Source organism: Schistocerca nitens, chromosome 4 (assembly GCF_023898315.1).
Source record: "Schistocerca nitens isolate TAMUIC-IGC-003100 chromosome 4, iqSchNite1.1, whole genome shotgun sequence".
NCBI classification, from domain to species: Eukaryota; Metazoa; Arthropoda; class Insecta; order Orthoptera; family Acrididae; genus Schistocerca; species Schistocerca nitens.
This window is the reverse complement of record NC_064617.1, coordinates 698,824,848-698,839,613: the sequence shown is the minus strand read 5'-3', so window position 1 is coordinate 698,839,613 and position 14,766 is coordinate 698,824,848. Positions and strand designations below refer to the sequence as shown.

The 14,766-nt window shown below is 44.0% G+C and overlaps 1 protein-coding gene and 1 pseudogene across 1 annotated transcript in view; one reads left to right on the top strand and one right to left on the bottom strand.

Moving 5' to 3' along the window:
- LOC126252862 (UDP-glycosyltransferase UGT5-like) overlaps positions 1 to 14,766 on the bottom strand; it is an 86,074-nt gene that overhangs the window by 44,560 nt on the left and 26,748 nt on the right. The window lies entirely within an intron of this gene.
- Positions 2,266 to 2,383, top strand: LOC126253840 (5S ribosomal RNA; annotated as a pseudogene).

The following is a 14,766-nucleotide window of genomic DNA, read 5'->3' as shown; positions in this document are numbered from 1 at the left end:
TCGCCAGAGACGGAGCACTCGTTCTGGTGATTAATGAAGTAAGTGGCTGCTATACCGAACACCCTGTCCCTCCAAATTCTCACCTCGCTTCCTGTATCCGCTCACTCTCCCCCACCCATACCGTATATGCCTGTTCAGTTTGCCACGTGTTTTATAGTACCTGGAACAACTTCACCCCAAAATTGAATCCCAGTACCATCCCCCCCCCCCCCACAACACTGAGAATCCTGGCCCGCCTCGTGCCACCTTACTTACCTCTCCTTACACTCTACGTCCTCCCACACGATTATTTCAAACCTTTCCCCTCCCAGACCATAAACTAATTCCTGACATCCAGCCAGCCTAGGCTGTTAACTATAACCTGTCCCACCACTACCTCATCCACGAGAAGGCTCCAACCCATCCAACAATTCTACACCTACCCTCTCCTCACTCTTCCCAATACTCATTCTTTATCACATAACTTCCTCTCCAATACCACTACATTTAATATCCCCAGCTAGAAATTCGTAACAGCACGCTAAAGCACCGTACTCCTCATAGTTTTCACGACTCCAAGCGTCACCATCCAATCAAGTTAATCAAGGTACTTACCTCTAAGCTTGTCAATATTTTTTATGCATTTTATAATTATAACGTTAAAATCCATCTGTTGGGGGGCTGTAAGTAACAAATAATCAATAAAAATACCTAGATACATAGAAGGAATAAACCAGAAAGCACATAAAATAACACTATGTTATCAAAAGTATCCGGACACTCCCAGAAACTTACGTTTTTCATATTAGGTGTATTTTGCTGCCGCGTACTGCCAGGTATTCCATATCAGCGACCTCAGTAGTCATTAGACATCGTGAGAGACCAGAATGGGGCGCTCCGCGGAACTCACGGACTTCGAACGTGGTCAGGTGATTGGGTGTCACTTGTGTCATACATCTGTCCGCGAAATTTCCACACTCCTAAACATCCCTAGGTCCACCGTTCCCGATATGATAGTGAATTGGAAACGTGAAGGGACATATACAACTCAAAAGCGTACAGGCCGACCTCGTCATTGACTGACAGAGACCACCGACAGTTGAAGAGGGTCGTAATGTGTAATAGGCAGACATCTATCCAGACCACAACACAGGAATTCCAAACTGCATCAGGATCCACTGCAAGTGCTATTTCACTTAGAAGGGTGGTAGGAAACTTGGATTTCATGGTCGAGCGGCTGCTCATAAGCCACACATCACGCCGGTAAATGCCAAACGACGTCTCGCTTGATGAAAGGAAAGTAAACATTGGACGATTGAACATTGGAAAACATTTTGTGGAGTGACGAATAACGATACACAATGTCGCGACCCGATGGCAGGCTGTGGGTATGGCGAATGCCCAGTGAACGTCATCTGCCAGCGTGTGTAGTGTCAACACTAAAATTCGGAGGCGGTGGTGTTATGGTGTGCTGGTGTTTTTCATTGAGGGGGTTTGCACCCGTCTTTGTTTTGCGTGGCACTGCCACAGTACACGCCTACATTGATGTTTTAAGCACCTTCTTGTTTTCCACTGTTGAAGAGCAATTCGGGGATGGCGATTGAATCTTTCAACACGATCGAGCACCTGTTCGTAATGCATGGGCTGTGGCGGAGTGGTTGCACGACAATAACATCCTTGTAATGGACTGGCCTGCACAGGGTCCTGACCTGAATCCTATAGAACACCTTTGGGATGTTTTGGAACGCCGACTTCGTGCTAGGTCTCAACGATCGACGTCGATACCTCTCCTCAGTGCAGCACACCGTGAAGAATGGGCTGCCATTCCCAAGAAACCTTCCTGAAACTGATTGAACGTATGTATGCCTGCGAGAGTGGAAGCTGTCATCAAGGCTGAGGGTGGGCCAACACCATATTGAATTCCAGCATTACCGATGGAGTGCGCCACGAACTTGTAAGTCATTTTCAGCCAAGTGTCCCGACACTTTTGATGACAAAGTGTATTTAGAGAATTAAGCTTTAATACTTCGTATTCAAAGCGCACAAATGCACATGTATGTCAGTAACACTTTTCATTATTGTCGATTTCATTGTTTTAAGCTGTAGACAATCTGCTAGTGTATTTATGTTTTTCCCGTATTTTTCTGCAGATCAGAAGGTGGTTATTATAGACCGAAACCGGCAGTTTGATGACAAAAATATTTGTGACCAATGACGTGAAGTAAAGGATATTTACTTTAATACTGGATGTCCAGACGCAAATCCATAGTGGACAACAGTAATTTAGGCAACGGCCTTGCCGCAGTGGATACACCGGTTCCCGTGAGATCACCGAAGTTAAGCGCTGTCGGGCGTGGTCGGCACTTGGATGGGGGACCATCCGGGCCGCCATGCTCTGTTACCATTTTTCTGGGTGCTCTCAGCCTCGTGATGCCAATTGAGGAACTACTCGACCGAATAGTAGCTGCTTCGGTCAAGAATACCATCATAACGACCGGGAGACCGGTGTGCTGACCCCATGCCCCTCCTATCCCCATCCTCCCCTGAGGATGACACGGCGGTCGGATAGTCCCGGTAGGCCAGTCGTGGCCTGAAGCCGTAGTGAGTACAACAGTAATTTAAGAGTCCTCTCGCCCTCGCCCCCCTCTAACCCCATCTGAAAAACAAGGGAACAAATAACGTTCCCAGCGACGACGGTACGCTAATTTTGAGGGACGTGTGACAGTAATTTGCCCAGATTTAATCTAACGTGGTCGAAAATTCTGCCTAAAGTACTAATGTTCAGGTAAAACAGTTTCTACTAAGGCTGACTGTTATGATCAACGAAATACGGCTTCGTGGAGTCACCATCTGCTACTTTTACTTTTAACAATTGATAAATGAGTCACACGGCAATTGGCCACTGGTTTATTCTGGCTAAAACAAGAACAAATGTGAGAACTAATCCATAGAGTTTCATCTTCTCGTCAAAGGATTCAGAAGTTACCGTCGTGCGTAAGTACTTGTGACTCGTCACAGGACACCAAATTAGTACGGCTACCTGAATAATTTCTCGACGATGAAATCGTGGAAGAAGATAAGGCCGAAAGCTCATGACGGTGTAGATCCTCTTCCTCGATTACAACTATGACTGAAATGCTTATGGCATACGGAGAACAGTGAGGCACAAACTTGCTACTACGAGGGTTATTCGGAAAGTAAGGTCCGGCGAGGTGCGAAATGGAAACCGCAGTGAAAATCCGATGAAGCTTTGCACAGATGTGTTGGGCACTGTCTCTAGTATGCTCGTCGATCGCGTCACGCCACTATTTTCGGTTCTGAGCGCACAGTGAGCACGTAATGTTGCTTGGAACAATAGTGTCTCCCGCCAGGCATGAGGGCCTGGTGTGAGATTTCGCCTGATGTCATCCAGTCCACGTAACATAACACGTAACATAACAAAAAAAAAAGTCCACGTAACATTCCTCCTGACACTTCTCGGCCCCTCTATGAAAGGGTAACGAAGATGCTCCTGCAGCGTTTCCGATGGGAAGTGTTTGATCACCCACAACAGAGCCCGTAATTGACTCTTCCTAAGTTTCATCTCTGCTCATATGAACCGCTAGCTGTGAAGACGACGTTCTGGCACAGACAATGAGCAGCAGACCAGCGTAGAGAAATGGCAGAAAGCACAGGCTGCTTCCTTCTGTGATGAGGATATTGAAAAGTTCGTAGAACGCTACAACAAATGTCTAAATCGAAGCGGCGACTACGTAGAGAAGTAGCTGGAAAGTGTACCTCCTGTTGCAAATAATACATTTTTAATTTTCACAGTGGTTTCCATTTTGCAACCGATCGGACCTTACTTTCCGAATAGATGCTACAAGCGAGATGATTCTTCGTATTTTTCTTTTTTCTTTGTTTAAAGGATTCCTTTGGCAGATTTTTCCAAGCTTACTGTACTGCAGGTAAGATAGCGAGCAAATGATTGTGTCTACCGAACAGCGCTGGCACCATAAAATTGACCTGGAGAAATATTTACATTCGGTGTAATTTTGAAAGAGGGGTTAATACTGCCGTTTCTATGGCATTTCGATAGCCCATACGTGCTCAATGGCTAGTTCTAAATGGCGAGTGCTTCAATGGATTCATTTTGTCCCGGCTGGGCTCAGGTTTGGTAGAAGTAACAACACTATAAAAATGTAGCGAAATACTGGAAGACCTGCCGCAATCGATGCTTAGTGCAAGGATTCGCAGTTGACGTGATGTATGTGACGTGAAGTGATGTATTGTGCACAAATATGTAGAAAACTTCTTATGTTATGATTACACGATTGACGAACACTCAATGGAAACATGTACATCCGTTAAATATCCGAGTGAATGCGTACGCCGTGGTTTTAAGTGTTAACAGTACATAAAACTAATCATAGGAAAGGAGCAAGCCATCCATTGCTTGATCCTTGGAAAGTGTAGTCCACCAGCAAAGGAGATATCTTTCAGCCTTGTTCTACCGATATTTCTGTATTGTTCGCCAGCCTGGGACCCTTACCAGATAAAAAATCCAGAGAAGAGCAGCGTATTTCGCCATGTGTTCGTTTAGGAATGACAAAAGCGCAATGGATGTGCACAAGCAACTACAGTATCAGTATAAATGCTTATGGAAAAACTGTTCTGAAAGTCTGACCGTCTCTGAATTCAATAGGACCCTCAACATCTGGTGTGCTACAGAACTGAAGTAAAAGGTATACCAAAGTAATGACCTGGCCATGTTTTCATTATTTCTTTTAATTGAAGCACACTTGTATTAATGGAACATATAGCATAAAGACGATTATATTCCTCAAGTTTCGTCTGCTTAAGGTGTTAACGTCATAACATGTTACTTATTTTAGTGTTGCAGACACACCACTGTTCTAAACGCAAAGTTACGGGCTGTAAGAATGTGTTATCAGTCCCTGGATGTTAAATGGAATCTAAGTGCCTTCGTGTACTTGTAAATTAGCTTGTATTTATTATGCTGAGGGCCATAAGGCTACAGAAAAAATTCTGTATTTCTTAAGAATGAAAAATTTTTGTATAACGCAGGCACGTAACTTTGCTACCTTGTTTGCTTTAATAGTTTCAACCCTGTTGATTGTCCTAATGTGCTTTGGCTCTTAAATGTGCGCGTCTAAGGGATTTGTTTCATCAGAATTATATACGTTTTTTCATATTTCACCCGATATAATGAGCTTTTTCATTTGTTTCCTAACCAGACAACGGTACAGTATTGTTGTGGGCATGTCTTGCGCCTAACCAGCCAGCAGTCAACACTACATCCGAGGGAAGTGGTTACATAACCGAAAGGAGCCGGCCTTCCCGGAGACAGACCTCCCTTAGCCATCATCCAACCTACCGCGAAATCGCGTCCCATGTAGCAATAGAGGTCCTTACTCCAACTGTGCCATACGGTTGTCCATACTTCCCTCACCTATGGTTCGACAGCGTGAGCCACGATTAGTGGCACAGTCTCCAGCGCCTGCAGAGTAAGGTGCTTCGTGGAGCCTGCATGTCCCTCCACTCATGAGCATTGTTAACTCTGCAAGAGGAGACAGACATGGTCTCTCTAAAGACGACCATTCGAGAGAAGGTGAGGCGCCTGTACGACAAATTGGACGCCCTGCGTGACACGGTCAATGGCTTTCAACACATTGGCACCACGACTCCCAGGCATTGGCACCACCACCCTGTTCCTCTTAGGATCCTCGAGGACTAGGATTTGGACCACGGCTAACGATAGCCCTGGTAACAGCAACTCATACTGCGGTAGATTTTGATAATACCACTCATTATGTGCAATCTTTGGTATGGCCATTACTATAACTACCGATGTAGTTGTGTCACTTCTTACTGACAACAATAAAGTTCCACCACAGGAGGCTGGTACAGGACTTCAAATCCCACCGCCATACCTTCAACGTCCAATACAATGGTGTCATTGTATTTATGTCGTTGTAAAATAGAAATATTTTATTTCTAAACTATGGGAGTTAGACGAGTATAAATCAGTCACGCGCTGTACCGCAACCTCTGCCCCCCCCCCCCCCCCCATGCCCAAAAAGAGAGAGAGAAGAAGAGTATTTCACTTTCTGGGCCAGGCGCCAAATGCAGTCGCATTCCATCAATCAAGAAGGACGCTGTGTTTCATGTCAGTGATCAGCTAGTGGACTTGTAACATTTCATGTCTGCGTTTCTACTTTAGACTAGGCAGCGTTTCATCATACTGGAACTCAGAAACTGAGGTGTCGTTCTGGGAGTTTTAACTCATACTGAGTGTAAGTGCACAAATCTTTAACTTTCACCTGTCCCATCAGGACTTGATCTTTGATTAACAGAGTGAATTGTGTATATACTAGTTAGTGACATTTTCTAGCGGTGTTTGTTTTCTTCTTATAGTTCTTACATCTTCAGACAATGTCGATGTTTGGTTTAAATGGCTCTGAGTACTATGGGACTTAACATCTGTGGTCATCAGTCCCTACAACTTAGAACTACTTAAACCTAACTAACCTAAGGACATCACACACATCCATGCCCGAGACAGGATTCGAACCTGCGACCGTAGCAGTCACGCGATTCCAGACTGAAGCGCCTAGAACCGCACGGCCACACCGGCCGGCCTCGATGTTTATCTGTTCTTCCTGTAAGTACATTTTCATTTAGTACTCAAAAAGATACTTTCTTTCCAGTACTATTTTTTCATTATTCAAGAATAAATGTCTTTGTCAACTGATTCATTCTAACATTGTACTAAAACACACAACAGAAAAGATACATTCTGTTAAATAAACTTAGTTCTCCCAAATCTGTGTGAACATTTATTGTCAGACAAACCAGGTGGACGCAACGAGTATTTGATCACCAACAAACCAGTATCAAACTATTTATGTACTACGTTGGATTCATATTGAGCCGTTGAATATGGTGCACCCCAAAATCGGCCAATAGTGTGAAAATTAATGACTGTGACCATAGCACTAATAAGATGTGAAATTGAATTGTATTTCAACGTCAAAGTTCAGATACGAAGGTAAGTCGATAATTCATATATGAAATTATTTCTGTTTCGGAAATGTTTTAAGTTGCATCACTGACCGAAGACGTCATGTAAAAAGATACGAAGTACTTTAAGTTGCCACACTGACTCAGGCAAAAGACGCGAGTAGATCACCTAATAAATTTCAAAAAAGACATGCCAGGCTGGAATGTCGGTCTTCATAACTTAAAATAAAAGTATTTCTTTATTTGGCAGTTCACTTTCTAATCGCATTTATCTATACAATTTCCCATTATATGACGTTCTGGAGGGACTCCGTGCATTCAGAGAAAATGCTCTTAGTTCGGGAGGGAGCAGCTACGCACACTGTAAATGTCGCAGTAAAACTAGGCCATTTCTCCTTGAATCGCACTAAAATTATGCCATTTCTCTTCAAATGCGAGCTAGATATCAAACGAAAATTTCGCCATTTCTTTGCGTGCTAGTACGCAAATAAAATGTAGGATTACAGGTTTTGTAGTGCTCTCTCTGCAATAACTATAAACTAGTGTTGAGTGCTGAAATCTGGTCAGCCATGCTACGATGAACTCAAAGTAGCGACGCAGTTTTCTCTTTCTGACTGAGCACGAGTGCTACGTTGCTCGCAGACTTCGGGCACGCTGTTGTTAAGTGAGTCGATATTCTAGCTACTCTATTTTAGCACATATTGTCCCCAATAAGATCAGTGGTTAATAATATGGCCTCATTCAAAAGAAACTGCAGAATTTATTCATTGAACAGAAATACCATCTGCTCTTGAAAAACCCTTCCGTAACCGTTGAATTGCTGCAGTCCTCTCGAACATCAGACTGACAGAAAATTGCAACCTAGCTGTAAACATCAAGAAACCACACAGTATGGTGTTGAATGCCTATTGATTACAGATATGTGAAGCAAGTTACGTTGTAGGCAAATGAAAAGAAAGAGTGTGGTAGAATTCACATGATGACTTTACTAGAGAAATGTTTGTTTGGCACTGATGTGACACGAGTTAAATTCTGATCCAGCAAGTAAAGCGAAAACGAATTTCTCGCCAAAGCTTGGAACATTTCGAAAACATTCCATCTATGTTTGTGCACTAATATGTACTGTAAATAAAGCATAGCTTAATCACTTGAAACCAACAATCAGTGCAGTCATTGTAAACCGGTTGTTCTGCATCCACAAAAGATAAAAATGAGAATAAATAAATTAGTTTTATTATGTATCTCTAAAATGAAAAAAATAGCTGACAATTATCACACAAGTTTTGTAACTACTCGTAGTAGGATGAAAAAATAATTTGAGGGAATAACTGGGCTAAACAACGATTAAATGTTAATCATATTAAAATCTGATCATATGGAAACTGACACATTCCATAAGCACAAGATTCCGTCTTCAGTCTCTAACCATCACAAGGATTGGCACATCAAGGGTCGGAACAGACGCAGATGGACTCCAGATGTGCGCATGTCGAGTACGCGTTTCTGCCTATTTACACTGCACGAGAGCCTCGAAGTCGCACAGACTGTGTAAATTCGTCACCCCAACTTTCCTGCTGCATGTTGCACAGAACCAAAGGCACATCTATATCCGTGCGTGTCAAAGCACACGATGTTCCACGAATGGTGCCGATAGAAGCCGAAGCGTTCACTCACAAGAGCTACTGTAGCGAATATGTCTGCAGCTGTGTACTTCACAACTCCCGCTGAGCGCTAACAGACTGATATTGAGGGGAAAGAACAAAGAATATGGCAACTCGGTGCAAAGAACACATGGTCGTTTTAACTTAATAAAACTAATCGAAACAGTGGCTTCTTCACATCGACAGTGAAGATTGTCACCATAACAACATACGTGATGTAGCGTCGAAATAAATTCTCTGGTCAGTGATCACAGCGGAGGGAATTGAAAAGAAAATAATAACTCAGCGGCCAAAGTACTGCTGGAACAGCCATGTACTTTTTATCCGAAAGAGAAGTGGTTATGGCAGCGGGGGTTTATAAGTACAGTTTTTTGACAAACTTCGATTCAACGATGGCATGGAATCTTAAAGTTGCCGGTAACTTCTCGGAATTACGCTACTGGCCACTAAAATTGCTACACCAAGAAGAAAGGAAGATGATAAACGGGTATTCATTGGACAAATATATTATACTAGAACTGACATGTGATTACATTTTCACGCAATTTCGGTGCATAGATCCTGAGAAATCAGTACCCAGAACAACCACCTCTGGCCGTAATAACGGCCTTGATACGTCTGGGCATTGAGTCAAACAGATCTTGGATGGCGTGTACAGGTACAGCTGCCCATTCAGCCGGCCGAAGTGGCCGTGCGGTTCTAGGCGCTGCAGTCTGGAACCGCGAGGCCGCTACGGTCGCAGGTTCGAATCCTGCCTCGGGCATGGATGTGTGTGATGTCCTTAGGTTAGTTAGGTTTAACTAGTTCTAAGTTCTAGAGGACTAATGACCTCAGAAGTTGAGCCCCATAGTGCTCAAAGCCATTTGAACCATTTTTTGCCCATTCAGCTTCAACTCGATACCACAGTTCATCAACAGTAGTGACTGGCGTATTGTGGCGAGCCAGTTGCTCGGCCACCATTGACCAGACGTTTTCAGTTGGTGAGAGATCTGGAGATTGTGCTGGCCAGGCAGCAGTCGAACATTTTCTGTATCCAGAAAGGCCCGTACAGGACCTGCTACATGCGGTCGTGCATTATCCTACTGAAATGTAGGGTTTCGCAGGGATCGATTGAAGGGTAGAGCCACGGGTCGTAACACATCGGAAATGTAATGTCCATTGTTCAAAGTGCCGTCATTGCGAACAAGAGGTGACCGAGACGTGTAACCAATGGCACCCCATACCATCACGCCGGGTGAAACGCCAGTATGGCAATGAAGAATACACGCTTCAAATGTGCGTTCACCGCGATGTCGCTGAACACGAATGCGACCATCATTATGCTGTAAACAGAACCTGGATTCATCCGAAAAAATGACGTTGTGCCATACGTGCACCCCGGTTCGTTGTTGAGTACACCTTCGCAGGCGCTCCTGTCTACGATGCAGCGTCAAGGGTAACTGCAACCATGATCTCCGAGCTGATAGTCCATGCTGCTGCGCCGGCCAGAGTGGACGTGAGGTTCTAGGCGCTACAGTGTGGAACCGCGCGACCGCTACGGTCGCAGGTTCGAATCCTGCCTCGGGCATGGATGTGTGTGATGTCCTTAGGTTAGTTAGGTTTAAGTAGTTCTATGTTCCAGGGGACTGATGACCTAAGAAGTTAAGTCCCATAGTGCTCAGTGCCATTTGAACCATGCTGCTGCAAACGTCATCGAACTGTTCGTGCAGATGGTTGTTGTCTTGCAAACGTCCCCATCTGTTGACTCAGGGCCGGCCGGTGTGGCCGAGCGGTTCTATGCACTTCAGACTGGAACCGCGCGACCGATACGGGATCGAGACGTGGCTGCACGATCCGTTACAGCCATGCGGATAAAATGCCTGTCATCTCGACTGCTAGTGACACGAGGCCGTTGGGATCGAGCACGGCGTTCCGTATTACCCTCCTGAACTTACCGATTCCATATACTGCTAACAGGCATTGAATCTCGACCAACGCGAGCAGCAATGTCGCGATACGATAAACCGCAATCGCGATAGGCTACAATCCGAACTTTAGCAAAGTCGGAAACGTGATGGTACGCATTTCTCCTCCTTACACGAGGCGTCACAACTACGTTTGACCAGGCAACGCCGGTCAACTGCTGTTTGTGTAAGAGAAATCGGTAGCTAACTTTCCTCATGTCAGCACGTTGTAGGTGTCGCCACCGGCGCCAACCTTGTGTGATGCTCTGAAAAGCTAATCATTTGCATATCACGGCATCTTCTTGCTGTCGGTTAAATTTCTCGTCTGTAGCACGTCATCTTCGTGGTGTAGCAATTTTAATGGCCAGTAGTGTAGTAATTGTTTTTCCCATCCCAGTAGTCCGCTTCTGTTGTGTAAGATGCAGTAGAAACAGAAATAATGCTAGCTCATCCTTAATTTCGAAACGAGTATTCGTCCTCTAAAAGATTTTTTTTTTTCGAAGAAATATCGAGTTCCACTTTACCCATTTTTTCGCCTTTAGTAACAGTTTCGTTCTTTTGCGTTGTCCACTGCCCAGTGCGTAAAATGTAGCGGCTCCTGAGATAGCAATAGCTTCTGATTTACTATTAGCAATTAGCACTCGACACCATAAAATCCGTGCACTGATGTGCGCTTTGTGGCGTCTCTCTCTCTCTCTCTCTCTCTCTCTCTCTCTCCCGCTAACTACATGAGATTTCTCATGTTCACATTATTACTCTTTGAGGAACTTGTAAATCGACACGCAGTCGCTGTATATCGAAGAACAGGGAAACAAACTTCTGGAAGCCATGGCAGATGTTACTGACCTAGGAGGCACTGTTCAACACACCGTATGCTCACAACGTATCCGGCGCCTGATGAGATGACTCCCGATATTAACAAAAGAACACGACTTAGTCGAAAAGAGTTTTACCATTTTTGTGAAATAGTTTGTGCTCCTATTCCTTGATGACCGATAGCTTTGATGGATTGAATCTGGAGACGAAATCTTGTACATTCGAGTCACTTTCAATGTGATGGATTCTAATGCGATTAGCATCATAAACATGGTTAAGCCCAAGCATTCTCTTACTACCTCAAGTTTGCTCCATCGACCTATCTATAAGGCGCATTCAAAAAGGAACGAACCAGAGACTTTAAAATGAAACCTGCTAAAGGGACCGTAATGTCATTGCGTACGAAAGAAAGTGTGGATCCTATAAAAGCACTGAGAACCGAAACTCGTCACTAGAGGGACATGGCTTCACAACCACGTGACCACAGAGCGATCACAACACGTGTCAAAACTCAGTAACACCAAAACCAGAGAAATGGAGGACTTAAACGAAGAGAAAACGGAAAAAGTGCGTTTCCTAACAGCAGAAGGGATACGGGGGACGAGAATTCATCGAAGAACGACACAGATGATCGGAGAGCCAGCGTCGTTGCTAGGTATTTTGCCGCCCTAGGCGAAAACTGAAAAATGACGCCCCCTCTATTTTACTTCCATTGACCCCCTCGATATCCTCTTCCCCAACCCCCTCCACCACTAACAACATGCGACTGCACGACAACGCTAATCCACTATTACCCATTTAATCATTAAATTAAAGTGACCAGACATCGTCATTTTCTGGGGACTGTCCTCAGTTTACATACTCTGTCCTCAATTGCTTTAAAACTGACTGAGGGAAACAAATGTTTTCAGTTTCTTATTTCTTGTCCCTAGTTTTTGAAATTTCCCAAAAGCATTGAAGTAGGAAGACTGTGCCGTTAGAACTCAACTGAATACACCAAATTTGGCATCAGTTACTTATTGTTTTTGACTGCAATGATATGCAGTACGCACAAAGACAGGGACAACAGCTTGCAAGGACAAAGCATATAATTTCTCCAATTATGTACCGTCGATAAACAAGTCATGACACTCTCTTCCTGATTGTTATTTGAGTGTACGCGAAATTTTAAGAAAATGAAAGGCGATTTGTTTGAGGAAAGACACTGTAGTGATTTTCTCGTGCTGCGAGAGTCAGACACTAAGAGAGAGCGTTACAGACAAACACCAACTCCTTTCTTTGTGTGAGTACAATGAACTGCACTTACCTTTTACTCCTTTTAGATATGTTGAAGGAGAAGTACAAGACCTCGGTTGTGAATTTGTGATCGTTTATTCACAGGTAGTAATAGTAGAACCAAAAACATCAACAGAACCACTCAGTGCAACTGACGCTTCACAAATGATCTGCCAAGGCAGAAACAAAAGGAAGGGCTGACGGACGTATGGTATCAACTCGCAGACACGATCGCAAGTCAGTGCACAGGCCCTGCTCCGGCGCTCGACGGACATGAATTAAGGTCGTGTTTTGTTTCCATTTCGCGCTCAGTAGCGGCTGCTTTAGTTTTGAGATAGATAAAGGCGATGTGTTTACTTTCGTCAAAGTAGATAAAGACTTATGAAGAGTTAGTTTTGAGGTAGGTAAAGCCTATGTGTTTACTTTCGTCAAAGTAGATAAAGACTTATTACGCCTTCTATATGAGGCTGAGTGAGTAACAGGTTAAAATTATATTTTTGTTTGACGTTTTAGAATTCGTGTCTATTTTAATTTAAGCTGCTGATATACAGGGTGGTCCATTGATAGTGACCGGGCCAAATATCTCACGAAATAAGCATCAAACGAAAAAACTACAAAGATCGAAACTCGTATAGCTCGAAGGGGGAAACCAGATGGCGCTATGGTTGGCCCGCTAGATGGCGCTGCCATAGGTCAACCAGATATCAATTCCGTTTTTTTAAATAGGAACTCCCATTTTTATTACATATTTGTGTAGTACGTAAAGAAATATCAATGTTTTAGTTGGACCACTTTTTTCGCTTTGTGATAGATGGCGCTGTAATAGTCACAAACGTATAAGTACTTGGTATCACGTAAAATTCCGCCAGTGCGGACGGTATTTGCTTCGTGATACATTACCCGTGTTAAAATGGACCGTCTACCAATTGCGGAAAAGATCGTAATCGTGTTGATGTATGGCTATTGTGATCAAAATGCCCAACGGGCGTGTGCTATGTGTGCTACTCGGTATCCTGGACGTTATCATCCAAGTGTCGGGACCGTTCGCCGAATAGCTACGTTATTTAAGGAAACAGGAAGTGTTCAGCCACATGTGAAACGTCAACCACGACCTGCAACAAATGATGATGCCCAAGTAGGTGTTAAGCTGCTGTCGCGGCTAATCCGCACATCAGTAGCAGACAAATTGCGCGAGAATCGGGAATCTCAAAAACGTCGGTGTTGAGAATGCTACATCAACATCGAATGCACCCGTACCATATTTCTATGCATCAGGAATTGCATGGCGATGACTTTGAACGTCGTTTGTAGTTCTGCCACTGGGCACAAGAGAAATTACGGGACGATGACAGATTTTTTGCACGCGTTCTATTTAGCGACGAAGCGTCATTCACCAACAGGGGTAAAGCAAACCGGCATAATATGCACGATTGGGCAATGGAAAATCCATGATGGTTGCGACAAGTGGAACATCAGCGACCTTGGCGGGTTACTGTATTGTGATCGATGGCAATATAAATGGTGCAATGTATGCTGATTTCCTACATACTGTTCTACCGATGTTACTACAAGATGTTTCACTGCATGACAGAATGGCGATGTACTTCCAACATGATGGATGTCCGGCACATAGCTCACGTGCAGTTGAAGCGGTATTGAATAGCATATTTCATGACAAGTGGATTTGTCGTCGAAGCACCATACCATGGTCCCCGGATTTCTTTCTGTGGGGGAAGTTGAGGATATTTGCTATCGTGATCCACCGACGACGCCTAACAACATGCGTCAGCGCATTGTCAATGCATCTGCCAATATTACGGAAGGCGAACTAGTCGCTGTTGAGAGAAATGTCGTTACACGTATTGCCACATGCATTGAGGTTGACGGACATCATTTTGAGCATTAATTGCATTAATGTGGTATTTACAGGTAATCACGCAGTAACAGCATGCGTTATCAGGAATGATAAGTTTACAAAGTTACATGTATCACATTGGAGCAACCGAAATAAAATATTCAAACGTACCTACGTTCTGTATTTTCATTTAAAAACCTACCTGTTACCAACT